General features: G+C 48.2%; 1 protein-coding gene and 2 long non-coding RNA genes across 5 annotated transcripts in view; 2 read left to right on the top strand and 1 right to left on the bottom strand.

Annotated features, from left to right (window-relative positions):
• The window catches only part of Gata6 (GATA binding protein 6), a 32,872-nt gene extending 31,345 nt beyond the window's left edge, over positions 1-1,527 (bottom strand). Inside the window, exon 1 of one of the 3 annotated variants that reach the window (XM_059246084.1) lies at positions 1,236-1,527. The gene's annotated coding sequence lies outside the window, so the exon portion shown is untranslated. Of the gene's footprint in view, positions 1-398; positions 605-1,235 lie in introns of those variants that run through there. The other 2 variants (XM_059246085.1, XM_059246086.1) reach the window with 2 other exon arrangements.
• A 32-nt stretch (positions 1,528-1,559) lies between these two features.
• LOC131895601 (uncharacterized) lies at positions 1,560-3,394 on the top strand. Its single transcript, XR_009375231.1, has 2 exons — positions 1,560-2,702; positions 3,134-3,394. It is a non-coding gene; the product is annotated as an uncharacterized LOC131895601 (long non-coding RNA).
• Positions 3,395-5,050: 1,656 nt separating this feature from the next.
• On the top strand, positions 5,051-6,106 carry LOC131896073 (uncharacterized). Its single transcript, XR_009375359.1, has 2 exons — positions 5,051-5,376; positions 5,501-6,106. It is a non-coding gene; the product is annotated as an uncharacterized LOC131896073 (long non-coding RNA).
• The last annotated feature ends 13,662 nt before the right edge of the window (positions 6,107-19,768 follow it).

Raw genomic sequence — 19,768 nt, 5'->3', positions numbered from 1 at the left:
TCACTCAATCTCTCACTCCCAGCTTAGAGCATCCCTTAAAGATCCTGCTTCTGCCCAATGTTTCGAGGGGATTAAGAAAACAGGGAATGAAATCTGCGTAGCAACTCCAGGGTTCTCGACGACCAGGGTGTCCTCCCCCGTCACCCAAGACTCGTGTCCTTGCTCTCCCCCAGCCCACCCCTCCACAGCATCCTTCCTCAGCAAGGCGCGCCAGATCCACGGAGTGACCAAAGCTGGCCGAGGTTTTCCTTCTGTCCCAGCTTGGCTAACTCTAGACCAATGACACGAAAAAATTTTCGTGTCAATGCTGTCTCATCCTGCTTCCCGGTAGGTGCCCCTCTCCTGGGATGCCTCTGTGAGAAAGAGTTCAGCGCGTGAAAATAGCTAGCAAAAGCAACCTGTCCCCGAAAACGAAACCGCCGCTTTTTCTCAAAGCTTCCCGGACCTCGCTGACCAGATCCAACGCGAGCTCCAGAAAAAGCCACCAGCCCAGAGAACGTGGGACGCCAGGGCAGGCGCTGGGGCCTGGGAAGTAGTGCGGGAAACCCACCGGGCAAAGCCTCACGCCTAACCGCGTCTAGGCCGACTGACCGCACACCTTAGACACAGACCGCGCGTCACAGTCGTCAGCGCGCGCGCTCACGCCAGCCAGGCCACCCCCGGCCCACCCCATAGTCAACCCCAGCGGGGGAAAGGCCAGATCGTTCCGGAATTGGACATAGTAGGGTGGAGCAGAGCGCAGAGAAAAGGAGGGGGAAACGCAGGAGGGGAGGGGGTGACACTGCCCCGGAGCCGAGGCCACCCCAAAGGGGAGAGCAGGAAGAATGACAGGGAGACTCGGAGGGGGTGGGAAGCCAGGCAGGCCTCTACGGGACTGCTTTTCCAAATCGCTTCTGCTCATTCGAGATAACCACACTAAAATTAATGCCCACACACAGACCCGGGCAAGATAGCAAGAAAGAAGTTTCTCTGCCCACTAGACTACGGGCTCCCGCCCCTTGGCGCTGAGATAACTCGGAGATAAGGCTGCGGGCAGATAAGCAAGGGGGTGATGGGGGGGGGGGGGGGCGCTGGTCCGCGGTATCCCGGGAACCCTGGGAGTCCCTGCAATCCTCCAGGAGAGAAGGAGGGGAACACCCTCGGCCAGAGAAAGGCCGGAGAGCTAGAGGCCCAAGGGCCTGCGACGGGTAGGGTTGGAAGGAAGAGGGGGCTAACAAAAGAGGAAGCAGCCGAACCTCGGGCGAGCGACGTGCGTGAAGAGCAGCCACGGCGGAGGGTGCTCCCGGGCGCGGAGTGAGGCTGAGGGCGCCGGCGGGAGAGCGCGAGTCCGGGGTCTGCCAGTGGCTGCTGGTGAATAAAAAGGAGAGAGGAGGCGCCTCTTACTGCTCTGCCGGAAAACTGCAGCCTGCGTTCCTGATTGGACTCACCGAGCCCTAAACAAACAGCGCTCGCCGAAGGGTGCCAGGCTGTGGGTCGGAACTGCTCTCTACAAGCTGCTGGGTGCGGAGGTGAAGGGAGGGAGGAGGGATCGAGGGGAGGAGAAAAAAGTGGGTGGGGAGGGGACGGGAGGGGGAGGGGAACGCGCAGCCCTAGCAGACAATAAGCGCTAGGCAGCCTGCGGGCGTGGGTTGAGCAGCTAGCCCCGTCCCCAGAGTGGGGGGGAGTGCACCCAGGGGCGCCCAGCTCGGGGACACTAAGGGGGAGACCTGGCAGGCGACCCATATTCATCCATCAGTGAAAGAACTCATGCCCGGGTCCCCAGCTACACACACACACACACACACACACACACACACACACACACACAGTCGCACCCGGGACAGAAGGGGGAGGGAAACTTGGCACGGGGGGAGCTGCATCTTTGTAGCCCCGCACTGACGGCCGCCGCTAACGGACCGGCGCGCCACCCCCTAGGTCAGCGCGCCCCTAAAGTCGGTGGGGAAAGTGCCCAACTGGCCCTCCCATCTGCCCCTCCAAATTAAACCCTCCTCCCCGCGCGCAGTTGCTTGTCACCGACCTGAAACTTTCTCAACGACCCTTTTTCGGGATGCTTAGGTTGTGGGGGTCGTTTGGGATCTAAGGTGTCATCTGGGAAAGGTGCCCTTGCGCACACTCCTGCCTCGCCCCTGCTCTTAAAACATATACTAAATTCCTGGGAGGTTTTGTAGAGTTCGGGACAACATTCCCTAGCTAACCTTTGGGTCGTGGTGTGCGGAAAGGTTAAATCTATGAGGTGCTGGGGACCGTGGCGGGAGGAAAACAAACTGTCCTGTCCCAGGACACCCCTCGGGTTGCGGCGTTCTCTCTGAGTTTTCCCTGGACTTCAGGTAACTCAAAGATAACGCGTCGGGAAGGAGCCGGGTACCGACTAGGGACCCAGAGAGAAAAGCTGTTTCTCCACCCCCAAGTCTCTCACACACACCCCTTAGTCGCTCCCTCCAAATGGTTATCACAACTGTGTACAAACTGATACGGCCCTTAGCGGGCCAAGGACTGGAAACGAACATTGGCGGGGTTATCAGCGCCGATCTGTCAGCAGCGAGTCGTGCACTGCTCGTCCCAGGCAGCAGTGATATACGTCTTGTTCCTGCGGGCTCACAGAAAGGATTCCTTCCGACAAGCTGGACACTGGAAGGCTGAGGAAAGATAGTTGAACAGGAGGAACTCTCTAACCGGAATGGATTTTTACACACACACCCCAGGTAAATCAAAGTAAATGCTTTCTATAGAACTTCCTGAAAGCATTTGAGCTGTTTTTGTTGTTTTAGTTTCGTTTGATATTTATTTTTGTTATTTTTCCGGTTGGAGAAAGGATTGGGGTCCAAGCAGAGTTGAACGTGGGTGCGCTGTAAAATACGATCTCGGGAGGGTGTGAGACCTCGTTGAGAAGGAGTTCTTTCCTTGAACTGTACCTGTGCGCTGGGGGAGAAGGGACAGAGCTTGCTGGGAGGGGGAGGGGGACTCCGAATCCAGGAAGTTACCGAGAATTCTCTGTTTTCTTTCTTCACTGTAAATTGCGGCCAAACACTTCTGAATTTTAGACCTGCTACCGAGAAGGTCTATAAACCGTTCTTGTCTAACGGCGTCACTTTACCACGTTCCTTTTTGCCTCCCCCGGTCACTGTGTCTTCAGCGCGGCTGCCTTTCTGAAAGGCTGAAGATAGAAAACTCTGGAACGGAGAGGCTAGAGGCTGGAGTGGGATTCGGAGGCTTTAAATTTTAACCAGTGTTCGATCGAAAGTTACAACCACAAGAGACTGGCACGGGCCGGCCCAATTCCCACCGCAGGTTCCAACGGCTTGCTTTGGGTTGTTGGGTAAGTTCTGACCAAATTTTTAAACGGACTGGGTTCTGCGAAGTTCATTTGTAAGCAATTCATTAAAACTCTGGACATTTTTCTTTTGAGTCCAATTGTTCCGAAATAATGTCTCAAGTTTGATCTTAAAAGCAATTTCGACAGTTCATATTTGCTAAAAAAAAATAATAAATGATTCGGCTAACTATATTTGGCGTCCTCGCTGTGAATGGCCTTCAGGGCTGAGGGAGATCGAGCTCCAGCGCGAGCCTGATTCTTGTCCGGGGCTTTATTTTATTTTTATTTTTATTGGAAAGTTCGGGGTTATCCTGCGTAAATTTCCTGGGACAATAGCAACCCCCACCCCCACTGATCTGCTTTCTGGAACGCAGCTAGGCAGCCGAGCCTGGGGAGCACATTGGCCCCCGGCGCCGCTGGGACAGAGGTGAGGAGCCGACCCATATTGACAGATTCGACCACGTTCGGGCTCTAGGGGCTCGGGAACGGACCCACAATTTTATCCTCCACATCCCCAATCATTTTAGTAGTGTCCCCAAACAAAGGAGGAAGATAGATCACTCTTTTTCCTCTCAGGGCCACAAAATTCACCTTTAAAAAAAAAAAAACAAATAAAAAAAAAACCTGGCATTCCGAACGAGAAATAGGTTAGAGAAATAATTCCTCATGTCAGTTAACGTAAAAATAAAACTGTTTAGCCCGTCTGATTGACTAAGACAAAAGCCTGAGCTGTCTGGAGACTCCAGTTGGCTTTTTTCGGATTCACCAACTCTGGTGACGACACCCTGAGGCAAAGTCACATTTCAAAGCCGTCCCCACTGGCCTCAGGCTAGACGCTGTAGGGGAATGGAAGGCCAGCAGAATCCCAGGGGAGAGAAGCACCCCAAACTAGGGAACCCCAAGAGCTGGAGGTGGCCCCCATCATGTCCCAGATAGCTTCTGAAAGTTTCTTTTCAGTGTTTTTCTGTTTTGTTTTCTCTTTTCAATTCCTTTTCTCCGGCCCCTCCTGTCTTCCCTCCCCGGCTTTGCTAATCTTGAACGAAATCGCACCGAACTATTTGGGCCCGAGGAGCAGGCCCTCCGGACCCTATTCCTACCCCTGAAAGAGGGCTGGCTCTGGGGCGCTGCCTGTCCCCCTAGGCTCATTTATTTGGGCCGGGCCACGCCACCATTCGCCCTTCAAATCCAGCAGGAACACAGCAGCCAATTGGGCAGGGGGCGGGGGCTCTACAGCTGAAACGGAAGGGGTGTTTGGGGACTCGGTGGCGCAGGGCTTCCGGGCACCGCAGACCCGGGCCTGGATTCGTGTCGCTGTACACCTTTAGCCTTGCAAACTCAAGCTCATTACCTCGTCATTTCACGAAGCTTCTGAAGGGGAGGGGAAGAACACACTATATTTCTGTTATTTCTGTCTTAAATATGGTTTGAACATCAGATTAAAAAATATTAGTCTGAGTCTGTAACTCACTGGCAAGTTATTTATTGTGCAGGGATGTGGGTTCGATTCCCACGCACTCCAAAAGGAGAAGAAAATACACATATATAAAGCCTTGTCCACTATACCACATTTATTACTGTCTTGGGGACTCTTTCACCCAACGACACAGGTCATCTTGGCTCTCCCCATTCTCCCCAGTGTCCCAGTCCAGTAGAGGGGCACTGACTGTGTGTCCCCACTCGGAAGGCCAGCCATCTACCAGGGTTAGCCTTTCCTTCCCTCCCTCTCTTCCTTCCTCCTGCTTCCCCTTTTTCCTTTCTTTTAACCCCGCTTCTTCCCTTCCCTTTCTCCCGTTTATTCTTAATTTCCTAAAAACAAACAAAACTGCTCCAGACGCAATCAGGTGGCGGTGGCAGAGCGAAGGTCTCCCCAATTCCGTCCTCAGGCGTTGGGAATCAAGCCACACCCTCGAGGGATCCTGCCCCGCGCGCTCCCAGACCCGGTGACCCCGGCCGGCGGCCGCCGACTCAACGCCGCGGTGGGCTCTCGGCTGCCGGAAAGGTCAACGCGGTGGCATCCCTCTCTGGGCGCTGTTTACGTGACTTAATGTACTTCTTACGCGGCGGTAAGTCGCGGTGGCGATAAGGGGGGAGCCAGGGAGGGTCGCCGTAAAAGCCCCACGCTGGGCGTCTGCGGCCCACCCTCAGCCATTAACCTTTTTACTTTCTTCTTCCCTCTCTCTCTTAAAGCTTGTTATCTGGGCCACCCAATGACCGACGAAAGATCTTCCCTCCCCACGTCTCCCATCGCCGCTTTAAACCAAATAAATTTAGCTATTAAGGGCCAAGATGTCTGACAAAAGATCGAAAGGTGTCTCTCTGGGATCGCTTAAAGAAGCGGAGCTGGCGGCTCTCGGATCCCGATAAAGACATTCCACGCCGGCGCCGGGCTCCCTCCCCAGCCTGCTTGCGTCCCACACCCTGCGATCAGGACCTCAAAGGTCCACTGGGACCTGTGGCTACAATTGAGGCGATGTCTAGGTGTCTAGGGTCCCAGGCCTGGAGATGCTAGGCCTTGGGAGGGGGTCACTGAGGTCCCTGGAGCAGTGGGACCTAAAACATTCCTGAGAAGCTTGCGGAAGAACCAAGGCCAAGGAAACCCAAAGTAGCTTTAAATTTGCCCCTCCCCCAACCCTTTCCCTTTGAGACAAATTCTCTCATGATGTATGGCAGGCTGGCCTCAAACTCATGATCCTCAAGCCTCAGGCCTGTGGAGTATTGGAATTACAAGTGTAGTCTTGTCCTGTCGTTTTTTATTATTTTCTAATACTAAGTAATAAATGCAAACCCTAATCACTCCTGCCTACCCCCCGCCCCCCCCCCCCCCGGTTCATTTTAGGAGCAGAGAGGCACTCATTTCCTGGGGTCGTGAGCAGAGCTGACCCCCTGGGGGTGGTGGATCTGCACCCTGGGATTGAACCCAGGAAGAGTGTAGACTCCCCAAGGTTGGTTTGGTCGAATGCAGTATTTAGAGTCATGATTAATTACAGCCTACAAGGCTACTTGAAGCCCAGGACTGTGGGCCAGCCAAAGTCACCACCACCCTCTCAAAGGGTGAAGCAGTACCTGCTTCTCAGACTCTGGTTCTGAAAGCACTGACAGGGTAGCTGGGGTGGTCAGACAATGTTCTGATATTTTCTGGTGCTTTGAAATAGAAGGGCTGAAAGGTTGTGGGGCTGGAGGCACAGCTGAGTCCTTTGGAGTCCCAGGACAGGGCTTGTCTGTTCCCAGGCTACTCATTCTGTGCATCACACTGGGGTATGAGCTTAGGGGCACCCCTTTTTCCTATCCCTTCCAAATAGTTTCCTTCCCAAACACCCTCTTTATGTAGCCTTACCCTCTAACCAGCCTGTGAAGAGGGAGAAATGGAAGCCTCGGAAAGAAAAGGGAAACTCGGCTCCCAAGAAAGAGACCTACATTCCCATCCCGTGGGATGAGCTAGACCTGCGGGCACCTGAGAGTGAGTGCAGGCTCCGTGAATTCTGGGATTTAGATCCCACTGCCCCGGAACTGTGGCTTTGAGCCCTTCCTCCCTGCTGAGCAGCATTTGCCCTTTTATTTTCTTTTGTTAAGGCCAGGAAGCGATTGAAAGGGAAGTAGAAAAAATGAGTTTTGAGAGATTTGCTAAATTATAAATGCCATCCCTGAGTCAATGAGGGGGGAGTGACCACGAAAAGTTACTACTCAGAAATATGACCTCTCCATTCAGCTATGTAGCAAATATGCGGAGAATTAGGACCAAAGGGTTTGTCTGCCGCTGCACAGCCCTCCAGCTTCCTGCCACTCACCAACAGAACATGTCCTGAGTACGCATTGCAGGGAGAATAGAGGCGGCAGCCAGCTCCAAGCTCACGAGTGTTTACAGTCTAGAAGGTCCGCACCTCTCTAGAGCTGGTTAGGCAAAGTCCCACAAGCACCCATGTGTCTTTCTCTGAAAGGGTGCTTAGATTACAGTCATCCTCCAGTCTGCAAGTTCCTCTAGCTCATATACTTAGGGAATTTCTAAGAGCCACTGGGCCAGCCCAGGACTTGGGGCTACCATGCCAGATCTTAATACTTGCCACCATCTATTTTCTGTGTGAGGAGGGCAAGTCACCCAACTTCTCCATTCCAGTTCCCTCTTCAGTAACAAAAAAGCTTAAAAACCAAGCAGGGTGTGCTGACTATGTCTGTATCCACTGTGCCCAGAGGCTGAGACAGGAGGACTACAATTCTCAGGGCAGCCAAGGCTGCACTGTAAGACCCTGTCTCCAGAATAACAAACAAACAAACAAAGCATGGTGGGGGTGGGGGCTGGAAGAGCAAAGGCATTTGCTAACCAGATAAACCAATGACCTGAGACGCACTAGGAAAGACACTCAAATCCCACAACTTTCCCCTTAACCTCCACTAATGTACGTGAGGGCACATGCACACACAAATGTAATAAAAAATTTAAAGAAAGAAAGGACAGAAGGAAGGAAAAAGAAAGAAGAGGGAGGGAGAGACAGAGGGAGAGAGGAACTCCCTTTGGGGATCATTGCAAAGACTAAAAACTTCGGCAGTGATGCTGGTACATGGTAAGTTGTATGAATTATTACTAACACCTTCACATATAGGGCACCACATTTCATATGTGACCTAACTGCCCTTGTACTGAATGAATTCCCAGGAAAGCAGTACTATTTGACTTAGGGAGCTGCTTTGAGACCTCTGTGTACCAGCACCAGGACTTTTATTTATTGCATTATGGGGGGGAAGAGGGTGAGGGGTGAGACAAACATGGGCCCTTTGCTGACTTTTGGTGCCTTTGAAGAGGAGACATTCCTCCTTCTGCCCCCCTTGCAAATGCCAGCAGCAGACTCCAACATCTTCTGCAGGACCAAGATAGCAATCTGGAGGCATCTCAAAAAAGAATCCCAGTCCTCCACCACAGCTCCTCTCTGGAGATAGAAGGGAATTAGACCCAGCCACTAGAAAGGCAAAGGAGAGTGGGGGATAGATTGGGGGCCAGAGGAACTTCAAACTTTCTGTCTTCTAGTTTAGTATTGCAGGAGATTTATCCCACTTTAATTTTTCATTATTGTTTTGTGAGTTTCTTTTTCCTCTCCTACCTCCTCCAGCCACCCCCTTTTTTTCTTTATTTAATGCTGAAGATGGAACCCAGGGCCTCATGCATGCTAGGCATGTGCTAAGGCTGCTAAGGCTGTTACACCAGTCTCGAGAGCACAGTATCCATCACAGGCCACTCTAGACATCTTCAGCCTTGTTTTCTTTCTGGTCCTTCTCTTCTTCCTCCTTCCACTGTGTGTTCTAAAACAATTTCCAACCCTCGACAAAGCATACTGTTCTCTAGATAAGATATAGTGAAAGAGACGTATCCTCAGGGCCGATCCAGAGTGAGCGTGGAAGTCTCTCTCCTCTCGGCCAGCTCTCGGCTGTTTTCCTCTGGTCCTCCACAGTCCTGGTCTTCTCTGTTTGATTTACTGAGTGCTGTCATTTCTCTGCTCTTTACTTTCACAATCACACATTCAAACCTGATAAAGTTCAAGACCCTGAGTGCTTGCAGCTTCCCAGGATTGACAGACAGTCCTCCTGCCCTCCACCCCAGCCAGCCAGCCAGCTGAGGCTGATTGAATCCTCATGGACAGAAGCCTCCAGGGATCAGAAGAGGCAGCTAGTCCAAGAGGGCCAGGGAATGCCAGGGTACCCCTGCCTCCTCTGCTACTCTAGCAAACCTCAGTCCCTTCTTACCCCAAGACCTGTGGGTAAGAAGTGAAGGACCTGAGCTTGCCATGTGCAGAACTGGCTAAGATGAAGATGGGATGCAGAGTCCTAGACAGCTGGAGGCAGGGCTGGATTTTCTAAATCTACTAAACAGCAATGGAATCAAGGTCAAGACACTTAACCTCAAGGTGCCTCAGTTGCTCCATCCATAAAATGGTAAAAATATTGCTTTGCACAAACATTCATCACAGACTAATGACCAGGGTCCTACTTCCACATGCCTTCTTTTAGGCTCCATGGAGACAGCATGCGTATATCTGGCCTGGCTCTTTAGCTCTTGTCAGGTCCACTACAGATTTAGACGTTAATCTAAATACTACACTAGTGGGCTAAACAAAGGAATGATTCATTTCTAAAGGCTGCTCGGTTAACTTAGACTCAGGTTCCCATATCACTGAAATGTCTTCCGGTGGAAGATGCTTTCTAGATGCTTTATTTTCTTCCCATAAATATAAGTGAGCAAAACCAGAGAACACAGACTAAATGTGATCACCAAAGATGGAAACCCTTTGTTCTTAGTGTGGATACTGTGAGAGGTGTAGTTACTAAGCATTTATTTATTTATTGCGTTTTCATTTCAAATTAACATTTTCATTTATCTTAAATTATCAGAATTCTCTAGGGTGGGAGAGTAGCCCAGTGGTAGAGAGCACATGCTTAGCATGCTCGAGGCCCTTGGTTTGATACCTAACACCACAAACCAACCAAGCCACAATCAAACAACTAAATAAATCTAACTGAGGTAAAGTGACGAAGGCAGCGGTGACTAAAGTAGGGTGCTCTCGCCCTGGTTATCATTAAAGGAGAGAAGTCATTCCTGAACTGACAGACAGTGCTCCTGGTGTCCGAAAACTTTCCAATCTTTCTAAAGAGCGCGTCTGCCAACATGTGTGAGAAGGCCCTTAAACAAAGAAGGTAAGAAACTCAGAACCAAAGTCCCCAAGATTCAGTGACTGGTTACTCCAGCTGTCCTGAAACACAAATGCTCTGAAGAAACAATCTAAAAACAAACGAGGAAGAGGCTGAAGAACGTGACAAACTTTTGGCCAAGAAAATGAAAAAAGAAAAAAAAATGCCGGAAGAGACGGCCAAGAGATGTCGCTGTCCTTGCTGGGAGCTCCCACTACCAAGTCTGAGTCCAGGCAAAAATAAGTCTGAGGAAGAAATAATAAAACCTTGGGGGGGGGGGGGGGAGCCAGGCTGTGGCGCACACCTTTAATCCCAGCACTCAGGAGGCAGAGGCAGGTGGATCTCTGTGACTTCGAGACCAGACGGATTGGTTAACACAGTTCTAGGACAGGCAGGACTACAGTGAGACCCTGTCAGCAAAACAAAGCAACAAAAACCCGGGCCATGAAGGTGGCTCTGTAGTTAAGAGCCCTGACTGTTCTTGCAGAGAGGACTCAGTTTCAGTTCCCAGCACCCACATGAAGGATGTCTCACAACCATCTATACCTCTAGTCCTAGGTGGTACGATAGCCTCTTCTGGCCGCTGTGGGCACCTTACGTACGTGGTGTGTAGTACATAGACATCCAATGCACAGAAAATAAGAGTAAACAAAAGGAAAGAAAACCAAAACAAAACCAGAAGGCACTCTTTACCGCTCTAGTCAGGTGACACCATTAGTATATCACAAAGTCGCTTCTTTCTGACCATAGTGCTGGCCTCTGCAGAAGTTCTGAAGATAGTCTGCTATCAAATGGCTTCTCCTGGCACATCCTGAGTCGGATTACTACTCTGTTTACAGTACCACAAATTAAAGGCATGTAATTATCCAACAAAAACAGTATAAATGTTACATCATTTATGAAGACTACCCCACAGCAGCACCCAGCTAAAGTCTAGCCAAAACCACAAGGTAGGTCATAAATAAAGCTGTCAGTCTTCAAATTTCTTCCTTCCTTCCTTCCTTCCTTCCTTCCTTCTTTCTTTCTTTCTTTCTTTCTCTCTTCCTTCCTTTCTTTCTCTCTTTGTTTCTTTCTTTCTTTCCTTCCTTCTTTCTGTTTTGTTTTGTTTTTCAGACAGGGTTTCTCTGACTGTCCTTGAGCTCACTCTCTCACTATATAGACCAGACCGGTCTCGAACTCAAAGATCCCCCTGCCTCTGCTGGGATTAAAGGTGTGTATCACCACTGGGCTCTGCCTTCAAATTTCAAAGGCACCTCTCTGTCAAGAATTGGATGTGTACCAAGCAGCTGTGGAAACAGCTAGTGAATAGAAAAGAGCCTATGTGAACCAGCATCTGAAAGTGATAAAGCTCACAGTAACCAACATAAAGGTTGAAAGCCTAGAGTAATGAGTTCAAATCCCAGAGACAGCTTGCTGCCTTTCTCTGGCTGTGAGCCCTTATGCAAATCCCTTACTATCCCTGATTCTCATTTTCTTCATCTGTACAAAAGTGATAAGAGTATCTTCTATACCCAGTGGGCCGTTTGAACGGCAAGAAAAATGATGAACGTCTATTTCAGGCTGCTTCTCGGGGATGGAAGTGAGGGAAAGGGATATCAAGGGCTCAGAGACTTCAGAGGGAAGTTGATCAAAGAAGACCTGAGACAAGGCCTTTGAAAAGATGAGATGTAACCGACTGGGATCACTGAAGGCCATAAAAAGCCCGAATGTGTTGATGGAGACTGAGGAGAAGGAGTGTTTGAGGACACAACGTGGACTACATAACAAAACCAAAACTCCTTGCTCAATGGGGGATCGTGAGGGCTCAACCAGGAAAGATGATTGCTATGGAGTTGGATGTTGTCTAGGAAAACAGAACTAATGGGATGAAGAGACAGAAACGTAGATGTATATATATATTATACGGTGTATTGGTTGATTCACTTACAGGATGTGGTCCGAGTAACGGTGATGAGTCGAACAGGAGAGACTGAGAACCTCGTAAGAGTCCACAACGCTGGATGTCTCCACAGTCCCAATCTGACACGCAGACATGGAGGATTCTTCGAGAACTGCTGGTCCTAAGTGTACGTTGGAAGCCCAAAAAAGGTAACTCTAATATCACAAAAGAATGCACTAGGAACAGTAGACAGACTTGCCTGCCTATGCACAGAGCCCAGCCTCTTTCTTCACTTCCTTTCATCAGGGCTGAGATTGTCCACTCCTGTTTTGTTGGTTTCAGGACAGGGTTTCTCTGTGTAGCCCTGGCTGTCCTAGAACTCTCTATATACAATAGTCTGGCCTTGAACTCAGATCTACCAGCTGATTAAAGGCGTGTGCCACCACGCCTGTCCGACACTGTCCACTTTTAGGATAGATAAGTCTTCCAGCTTCAAATTATCAGATCAAGAAATTCTTTCCCGAGAGTGCCCAGAGGCTTGTATTTTAGTAAAGTCCAGACCTAGTCATGTTGACAAATAAAACCTGAGTTCTATCCTAAGACCATCACAGCAGAAGGAGAGAATGAACTCCCACAAGATGTCTTCTGACCTCCACAAGAACATCGTGCTATGTGTCTGAGAGTGTAAAGTTGCACACACACATGCATACACAAATAAATGTGTTTAAAAGAATTTTAAAATCCTTGCTGCAACCCTGGGCGGTGGTGGCAGCGCACGCCTTTAATCCCAGCGCTCGGGAGGCAGAGGCAGGCAGATCTCTGTGAGTTCGAGGCCAGCCTGGTCTATGAAGTAAGTTCCAGGAAAGGCACAAAACTACACAGAGAAACCCTGTCTCAAAGAACAAAAAAAAAAAAAAAAAAAAAACCAACAACAAAAAAATCCTTGCTCCAGAGCTGCTCTGAGTAGGTGTGGTAGCGCACTCCGAGTGATTTCAGACTTTGGTAGGATTTGTGAGGTAGAGGCAGGAGGATCAGTTCAAGAGCATTCTTGGTCACATGATGTGTTTGAGGCCACCTTAATCTATATGAAGCTAATCAATCAACCAATCAATAAATCAGTCAATAAAAGAAATGAGGTTACAAGACTTCGATGTATCAGCAGATTGTTTCACTATAAAATTTATTATACTATCCAGGCATGGTGGCACACAACTTTTTTTTGTTTTGGTTTGGTTTGGTTTTTCAAGACAGGGTTTCTCTGTGTAGCTTTGCGCCTTTCCTGGAACTCACTCTGTAGTCCAGGCTGGCCTCGAACTCACAGAGATCCACCTGGCTCTGCCTCCTGAGTGCTGGGATTAAAGGCATGTGCCACCACTGCCCGGCGGCACGCAACTTTAATCCCATCACTCTGGTGCAGAAGCAGGCAGATCTATATGAATATAGTCGCCGGGCGGTTGGTGGCGCATGCCTTTAATCCCAGCACTCGGGAGGCAGAGGCAGGCGGATCTCTGTGAGTTCGAGATCAGCCTGGGCTACCAAGTGAGTTCCAGGAGAGGCGCAAAGCTACACAGAGAAACCCTGTCTCGAAAAAACAAAACAAAAAACAAAAACAAAAACAAAAAAAAAGAATATAGTCTACATAATGAATTCCAGGGTAGCCAGAGCAACATAATGAGACTATGTCTCAAAAAAGAAAAAACAAAAAAATATTATACTAAACTGTGTTCTTTAAGGCAAACAATAACTATCAACTAAGAAGAATTCTCAAATCTCTAAATCTAATCTGTTGCCTAGAAAATTTACTTTAAGGTTAAAACCTTGAACAGAGACAAATGTACCAGTGAGGGCCAAGCCACAGCTTAGTCTCCCAAAGCCAGTATAATGAGATTTGGAACATTAAATTGAAGCCCCAAACAGTGACATTAGGATGTAATACTAGAATTCAGGCTCAATGATGCTAAGGTGGTTGTTTCTTCTGCTCAAGGATTTCCCAGAGTCCAGACCAGGAGTCCGGCACATAGTAGGTACTCATTTATGAATGAATGTCACATTAAGACATATGAAGTCCCCACCCTGTGAGTTTGTCATTTACCACCACCCCCCGATACACACACACACACACACACACACACACACACACACACATTGTATCACCAGCCCCTAGAGATGTCATCATAGACATACCTCTGGGAATCTAACTCTCAAACTCATGTGCTTGGTGGTGTTTGGTGAGGCCTTTGAGAGATAATTCAGGACAGATAGCTCACAAGAGCAGGGCTCCATGAAAGCATTATTGAAGAGAAGGAGCCCCAAGCCAGCAAGCCAGCCCCCTACACAGGTTATAATGCAGCAAGTGCCCCCCCCCCAGGTGCCAGCATTACACCCCTGGGCTTTCTAGTTTTCACATAAACATGTATTCTTCATAAAGTCTCTAGTCTCGGGCATCTAGTTTTAGCAATGAACTAAGAGGGAGGGTAACACACACAAGTAAGTAAATAAATGTAATAAAATGTTTTTAAAACGATGAAAACAGACTAAGATATCACACCACCACCACCTTGGTTTTTTAACCTAGTGTGGCCTGGAATTTGATAAATAGTCTAGGATGGCTTTGAACATATCCTTCTGACTCAGTCTTCTGAGTAGTGGGATTATGTCTACACAGCCTATTGCCAAATTCTAAGGCTTATGGGAGAGGGGAAGAGAGGGGCGTTGAGACAAGGTATGGTAGCTAATCCTGGTTGTCAATTTGGCACATTTGCAAAGAGGGACCCTCAATGCAAGACTGTCTCCATCAGATCGGCCTGGGGGCCTTGTCTAGATTGATGTGGGAGGGCCTAGCCCACTGTGGGCATCACTCCTGGTCAGGTGTCCACAGCCTTACAAGAAAGCTGGATGAGGCAGAGCTCCCGAGCAAGGCAGCCTTCCTTCCGTGAGCTCTGCTTCAGTCCCTGTCTTGGCTTCCCTTGGTAACGGACTATAACCTGGAAACAGAGTCCCCGCCCAACCTGGTGCTTTGTTGTTGTGGTTTTGTTTGTTTGTTTGTTTGTTTTGTCATGGTATTTATCACAGCAACAGAAACAAAACTGGAATAAAGGTCTGGCAGTGCGGTCCTCGCTGGTCTGGAACTTTCCATGTGGGCCATACTGGCCTAAATTAGAAATAATCCTCCTGCCTCTGATGGCCAAGTGCTAACTAAAATTACAGAGGTGTGCCATCACACCTTGCTCTGTTTGTTTGTTGGTTGGTTGGTGTATATGAGGGGGAGGGGAGAAAGCATTAGCTAGAGAGAATGTCTGGATGGTTCTTCCATCTCCACCTCCCACCCCTCACCGCAGTCGTGCCGTTCGTGTAACTAGAGCGTTCACCTGTGGAGCCATTTCCTTGACCTCTGTTGTTTTTTTTTTCGTTTTCTGTTTTGTTTTATTTGGTTGGTTGTTGAGACACAATCTCAAGTAACTCAGACTGGCCTGGAACTTACTTGTAACCAAAGCTGGCCTTGAACTCCTGATCATCTTGCCCCTGGATCTAAGTGCTGAGATGTGTACCACCAGTCTGGTTAATTTGGTGCTAAAGATGGAAACCTGGGTTTTTATTTTTTTGTTTATCTTATTTAATTAATTATTTTATTTCTTTTTTAAAATTTAATTAATTAATTAATTTTTGGTTTTTCGAGACAGTTTCTCTGTGCAGGTTTAGCTGTCCTTGATTCTCCTGGAGCTCATTCTGTAGACAAGGCTGGCCTTGAACTCACAGAGATCTGCCTGCCTCTGCTTCCTGGGTGCTGGGGTCAAGGTGTGCACCATCACCACCCAGCTGAGAATCCTGGGTCTTATGCATGCTGGGCAAGCACTCTGCCAACTGAGCCACATCCTCAGTGCATTTGCTTCTGGCTGTGCACCTCCTCACCAGGCCCTGGCCATCACTCACCCAGAAAGTGAGTGGCAGGTGCCTGCACTGGAGTCCTAGGAGACTCTTTAGCTGCCATTCACACTTGGATTACCAACCTCGAGACTTCTCATCTTCCTTCCTCAGCTCTGGCTTCCCCAGGTCCTAGAATTCTCCCCCTTCTAAAATCTCACCTGAGAAATTAGGACAGACACAGTAGTCATTGTCTAGGACCCTGCAAAGGCTTCCTTTCTACAGCCCCAATACTCAGCATACTCTAGTGCAGACTTAACCCCAGTATATAAGAGCTCTCCTTGTTTCTGTGATGACGTTCAAATAGTTTTCTGGTTCGTTTAGACTATAGTTGTTAATTCTCCAATTCAAACTAATGATTAATTGGCTGTAAATTTCAACATTTATGGCTTAAGTTGCTCTATTCCCTATTGATTTTCCTTCAAGGCCATAATGCTTAAAAAATTAATATGATTTTGTTTTTTTCCAGACAGGGTTTTTAATCTGTGCTCACATTGGCCTCAAGCTCCATGTGTAGCTAAAGATAAGCTTAAACTTCTGATCCGTCTACCTCCACCTTCTGAGTACGGGGGCCTCACTGAACCTGGCTTCTGGGACAGCAGGGATCAAGTCCAGGGCTCTGTGCATGCTAGGCAAGCGTTTACCAACTGAGCTGCATCTCCAGCATGCCCTCATTTTTAAGTTAAATTACACTTTATTTATTGAGTGTCTATATATGTGGGTCTGCATTACCATGGTTGTGGAGGTCAGAGGACAATCTTTAAGAGTGGAGTCTCTCCTTCCGCCATTAGGTCCCAGGTATTGAACTCAGGCTGTCTGGCCTGTCAGCAGGTACCTTTACCTACTGAGCTCTGTCTTGCCAGCTCCAGCCAGCTGGGACTGCATAGCAAGGCCTTGTTTGTTTCTTTAGTGTGTGTGTCTGTGTGTGTGTGTGTGTGTGTGTGTGTGTGTGTGTGTGTGTGTGTGTAAACCTATGCCGTGGTGCACTAGTGGAAATCAGAGGACAACTTAGGAGAGTCCTTTCTTCCCTTCCAGCACGTGAGTCCTGGAGATTAAACTCAGGGACTCAGGCTTGGCATCAGGCACCTTTACATGTCCAACCTTCTCCTTAGCCCTGTATCGGTAAACATTCCCCTGCAGCAGACATTTTAGTTACATACTTTGTAGCCCAACTTAAAAAATCTATTTCCAGCCGGGCGGTGGTGGCTCACGCCTTTAATCCCAGCACTTGGGAGGCAGAGGCAGGCGGATCTTTGTGAGTTCGCGGCCAGCCTGGTCTACAGAGCGAGATCCAGGAAAGGCGCAAAGCTACACAGAGAAACCCTGTCTCGAAAAACAAAAAAACATATACATATATATGTATATATCCTAGATTTTCTAGATTTTCTTGAAATTAAAAGGGGGCAAAGAGACTAGGCTATACACAGTGAATGTGTACAACCTTTTGGTTATGCCCTTAAAGAAAAAAGAACCTTCCCCACCCACCTTCCCTAAACACACCTATGATCATAGCACTGGGGAGGATTAGGAATTCAAGGTCAGCCTTGGCTATGTAAGGAATTTGAGGCCAGTCTGGGATATTTGAGAATTTGTCTCAAAAATATACACCTAATTGTGGAACTGCGCTGTTAAGTCAACAATAAGCAAGCTACAGTCATAGAAACACAGAGGGTAGGTATACAGTAAAGGACTAGAGTAGTGGTTCTCAACCTGTGGGTCACGCTATGCTGCCTATCAGATATCTACATAATGAGTCACAACAGCAGCAAAATTACAGTTATGAAGCAGCAACAGAATAAATGTATGGTCGGAGTCACCACAGCATGAGGAACCATATCAAAGGGTCGCAGCATTAGGAAGGTTGAGAACACTGGACTAGAAAGTAGAGATAAATATAATTAGAAAAGGGAAATAGAATAGATAATTATGGATTGGGGGACTGAAATAGGAGGATCAAGTTGGGAGGGGCAAGAGGGTTGAGGGAGGGAATATGGGGAAAGACAGCTTAAATTAAGGGGCATTTGAGGGGTAGTATGGAAACTTAATACAGTAGAAACTATCTAAAATATACACATATATGAAGGTGATCTAAAGGAAGTTGCCAGACAGTGGGGGAGACAGATAGTCTTCACCTGCTGTCTGTTGTCATCAAATGAAGTTTCCAGCAATGGGACTGGGTTACATCTAATTGAGTTGTTGGCCAAAGAGGTCCCATGGGAATCCCCAACAGCCCAGGCTGTTGCCTAGACAATAAGTTGTTCTCCACAGCCTGACACAAGGACCCCCTGCTGAAGTCAACATCTACACAGCAATCTGAACACAGAGAAGTTGAGCTAGTGTCTGCACAGAGCCTTCACCCTTAGGCTCTAACATCTTTGGCACAGGAAGATTCTCAGCACGTTACCAAAAGAGAAATGTAAACACAAAGGCAGCGACAAACCCTTTGATTTTCAATGGTGTCCTGCCTGCAAGATACGCTGGGACAATGGTAACACAAAAGCGAGTGGAAGTACCAACCAATATCTGATTTGACTTGAGGACCTCTCCATAAGATGAATTCCGTACTTGACACTGCTTGGGTGAGGAACCAGAGACTAGATAGCCCAGGAACTCAGAGTAAAACCAAATGCTACTAGAAAACAAACAAACAAAATAATCCCCCCCAACCCCCAACTCCCCACCCCCTCAAAAAACATAGTGATAAAATGACTCCTAATGACCTTCTGTTATACTCAGATCAGGACCGTTGAATTGTTCAGCCATCATCAGAGAAGCTTCCTCCTGCAGCTGATGGGAACAGATACAGAGACCCACAGCCAGACATTACACAGAGGGTGAGAGACCTTGGAACACTCAGCCCTAAATGGGATGTCTCCATCAAATCCCTTCTCAGAGAAGAGGAGAAAAGAGTGTAAGAGCCAGTGTGGACGGAAGACACCAAGACAAGGCCTTCTAAACCAACATGAACAGAGAGTGAGGCAGTCTGCACGGGTCTGCACTTATATTATGGCTTCCAGTTTTGTGTTTGTTTGGTTGGTTGGTTTGTTGTTGTTGTTGTTTTTTGAGACAGGGTTTCTCCATGTAGCCCTGGCTGTCCTGGAACTTGATTTGTAAACCAGGCTGGCCTTGAACTCACAGAGATCTACTTGCCTCTGCCTCTGGAGTGTCCAGTGCTGGGACTAAAGGTGTGTACCACAGTGCCTGGCTGAAAAAAAAGAAAGCCTAGAGGTGGTGGCACATGCCTTTAATCCCAGCATTGGGGAGGCAAAGGCAGGTGGAGCTCTGTGACTTGGAGGCTAGCCTGGTCTACAGAAGGAGTTCCAGGACAGACAGGGCTGTTACACAGAGAAACCTTGTCTTCAAAAAAAAAAAAAAAAAAAACTTATTTTCAATAAAAGAAAAAAAAAAAAAAAAAAGAAAGTAGCCCACTCAGGAGCCATGGTATACATACTCATAAATAAATAATAAATGCTAAAACCCTCCAAGATGTGCACATATTTATATGCACAGCACTGCACATTTATGCATACAATTATTCCATGATGTTTACCCTGAACAAATAACTTGACTGGATTTGAAATCACCGTGGAAACACACCTCTGCACACATCTGTAAGGGTGCTTCCAGAAAGGACATGAAGGGGGACTAGTACCCTGCGTATGGGCTGCACCATCCTGTGGGCTCAGGTCCTAGACTGAACAAAAGGGAGGAACCAGAAAGTGAACCCAGCTGCCTTTCCTGAGTTAGGAAGCAATGTGAGCCACCTCAGGCCACCCTCGATCCCGAGACCAAAGGAAATGCGCCTTCCCTGTGCTGCCTGCTGTCAGGTATTCCATCAAGGCAATGAGAATGGTAACTAACACACATGAGAGTAGGTTACCACTGCTGTCCATTCTGTTAACTTCCTGCAAACCTAGTTAGCATCAATACAGTTGCTAGAGGAGCTACATTAGGTTTGTCTTTATTACCTCGTTTCTCTGTGT

Source organism: Peromyscus eremicus, chromosome 19 (assembly GCF_949786415.1).
Source record: "Peromyscus eremicus chromosome 19, PerEre_H2_v1, whole genome shotgun sequence".
NCBI lineage: Eukaryota > Metazoa > Chordata > Mammalia > Rodentia > Cricetidae > Peromyscus > Peromyscus eremicus.
This window is presented reverse-complemented; position numbering and strand designations above follow the sequence as displayed.